The sequence below is a fragment of the Saccostrea cucullata genome, unplaced genomic scaffold (genome assembly GCF_032062105.1).
Source record: "Saccostrea cucullata isolate Sc308-1 unplaced genomic scaffold, CSIRO_AGI_Scuc_v1 ctg1666, whole genome shotgun sequence".
NCBI classification, from domain to species: Eukaryota; Metazoa; Mollusca; class Bivalvia; order Ostreida; family Ostreidae; genus Saccostrea; species Saccostrea cuccullata.
Window position 1 is genome coordinate 12721 of NW_026923065.1, and position 3130 is coordinate 15850.

At 31.9% G+C, this 3130-nt stretch overlaps 1 long non-coding RNA gene across 1 annotated transcript; it reads left to right on the top strand.

The window, feature by feature from the left end:
- On the top strand, positions 1-2925 carry LOC134263058 (uncharacterized). Its single transcript, XR_009991171.1, has 3 exons — positions 1-118; positions 269-283; positions 2810-2925. It is a non-coding gene; the product is annotated as an uncharacterized LOC134263058 (long non-coding RNA).
- Positions 2926-3130: the final 205 nt, after the last annotated feature.

Below are 3130 nucleotides of genomic sequence, written 5' to 3' on the forward strand. Positions count from 1 at the left end.
CAAGTTGGATTTGGTTTAACATGTGAACGATCCCATACCATCCGTGTGAAGAACTGCGGACTTTACTCTGTGTATGAACTGACACCTCTTGCACTTTGCAATTCTGCTTACTGTTTTGGTACGGTAACATGGATTTTAAATTTCATATCTCACAAAGTAAATCGTAATGATCGGGGAATGCATATTTTCTTCTATTAATCATTATCCTTTTTTATTGAGTATATTAACATTGTTGAAATTTTGATTTGCTTATTCACTTTCTTTACAGAAAAGAACAGAACATGTACGTATGAACTTTAAACTCTAATCTTACCTTCAAGAATGATTAAACAACACGTGGAACATTTTACCATGCAAATATTTACTGTTAATATTTTTTTGTTATTGTATTTATGATGATATTTATTCATAAAACAACTTCTAGAAGAAAGGAAATTCTCAAATTTGTGCTTCAACTCCTAGGGAAATTTTCATGAATTTTTTTTGTCCGCCAAATTTAAATTCCCGATTTTCAGACATGCACTAACGAGGTTCTCAGAGATATGTTTCGTGGTAAAAAATATTATGTCCCATCCCACTCAAAAAGTATGATATACATCACTTTTATGTCACTTTGGAATTGTTCCTGTCTCTGGTTGATGAAAGATCTAGAATTGCACAAAATGCCAGTGGACAACTGTATAGTATCAAATAAATTACAAAGTGAATTGCTGTTTCTTGCTTTACGGCATTTGAGTATTGTTTTAAAAAAATGATAGTAATAAATTATGGCAGTAATAAAACCCTTAAGATGATGAAATATAATCAACAAAAAAAAAAAAAAAAAAAAAAAGAAACTCGTATTCAGATAAAACATGATAATCTAAAGTTTCAGTTTAAACAGGTCACAGTTATCCAAATATAAGAAAAGATAAATGTTCCATATACTTTTTCCAAAGGAAAAGATAGTGTAAGGCCCCTTTTTGACCCCTGGTTTGGAGTGTCTTTCAGAATGATGCAACAGTTTATGAATTGAAAACCACTTAACACCCATGCCACAAAATGAGTTTTGGTTTTAAGTTATGGGATGTACAGAGGGCACGGGAAGGTCAGAAAATTATCTCAATTTCTGAATTTTCTCATTTTTATGCACTTTTAATCAATTTTACGGCACATTTTCTTAAAAAAAAACCCATAAAGCTCAAGCTTGCCTATCTACCAAATTCATATATTTTAAACACAAGTATCAGATGCATCTTCTGCGTAAAAATCACAGATAGGCAAATTCGTGCTTAGTTTTCCGAAGTGAAACGTATCTCAAATTTGACGAAATTCCACCAGAATTGAGAAAATTCGGGAAAACGTCCTATTTCTTCTCCCTTTTGTGTCTACCGTTTAAGCTTTGAATTAAAATTAGTGCTGGTTTTACGACAAGCATTGATTTAAGGTCTTAACTACAAAATATCTGTCTTTTAACTGTGTTTTGATTTTTACATCGAATAGGAGGCCAGATTCAGCAGTTGCTTTACCTTGTCCTTTCTTTGATGAGCAAAACAGTATGCGTTTCTTTATTTGTTGAGTATATAATGAAATGAAATAATCGATGAAAATAAAGAAGAAACGTAATAGGGCTGCTAGGTTTTATTTTGGTAATAAAATTCTATTCAATGAATGATTAATATAGTGTTGAATAAGTTTTATTTTTATTTTCAGTCTTTCTCTTGCCATGTAGTTATTTAAAAGTATATATCATTATGAACCTTTAAATTAGGGAATAACTGTCTTCTGATTTGGTATTTGCGACCGTCACTGATAATTTAACGGTCGCAAACTGAGTTTTACCGGCGACACTTAAGCAAATACCAAATTAGAAGATAATTTCCATTCTTATGCAATCTATGCATTCAGTTTGTTGTTTTCGTCTTATTTTGTTGAGTTTTGTTATATGAAATAAGTCACGGGGCATTGTTTTTTGCGCTGCGCTATTATGACGTCAAAATGAAAAGCGTTCGCTCTCGTGAATGCTCGTTTTACTGATTCAAACAAAGCACATTGCCAATCAAAACGTGCTTTACAACGTATTTTCATTAGCATAAAAATATTTACCAATTTGAAAATTTTAAACACAGAGAAACTAATTTTAGAGAGAAAAATACAATTGTTTGAATTCTATCTGCATTTCTGCATTTCTTCTTCCATATTTCCATTAAATGCTAGTATTTTGATATTTCATAATTTCGTTTAATATCTTCAATATATTTGATTAAATACATTGTTATTTTGTCCGTTTGGAGCAAATTTTGACTTTATATATTGTAGTTTAAAGCATTTTTTTCTCCAACTAAACTCCTTTGTTAACTACTTTCTTAGATAAAAATTTCCTACTAATCAAAATAAAACACAGCGACCTTTTTATGCGCCCGGATAGATAGATCCGAGGCGAATATTGTTTTTGTCCTGTCTGTTTGTCTGTTTGTCTCTCTTTTGTCCACTCTAACCTTCGCCATATCTTTTGAACCATGAATGATAGAGACTCCATGTATTTGGTATGCAAATTCTTTCAAATGACACCAAGCTCAATGACCTTGTGACCTTGACTGTGACCTATATGCAAAAAATGTATTATTTTTTTTTAACTTTTTCCATAACTTTTGAACTTTTGAAGATAGAGACTTAATAAAATATGCATATTACACTAATTCAGTTTATTCAGGTGAAATCAAGGTAATGACCTCATGACATTGACTGTGACCTATATGCTAAAAATGTTTTTTTTAACTTTGTTGCCGCCGGGCGCATAGTATAGTGTTTCAAAAACATCTTGTTTTAGGTGTAGAAGGTGAACTCGCTGAAGTCTCAGTGGCCTACCATAATGTGACTTGGAAGAGTTTTATTACTAACATTGACATTAGAGGGAAAAACTCTCGGATCGAAAAGCACGAACCTACGGTGAACATGATTTGCAAATTTTCTTTATTAAATGAAAACAACCTTTTCTATCATATAACATGGTATGTAGACAACACGGAAGTAATAAGCAATCAGACAGTGTCAGCAGATGAAAAGGAGTCAGCGATTCTTAGTGCAAGTGATCTTCTTAGAGCAAAGAAAAAGGCAGGATCAAAGGTTTGCAGTTATTTTTTAAGCTTAC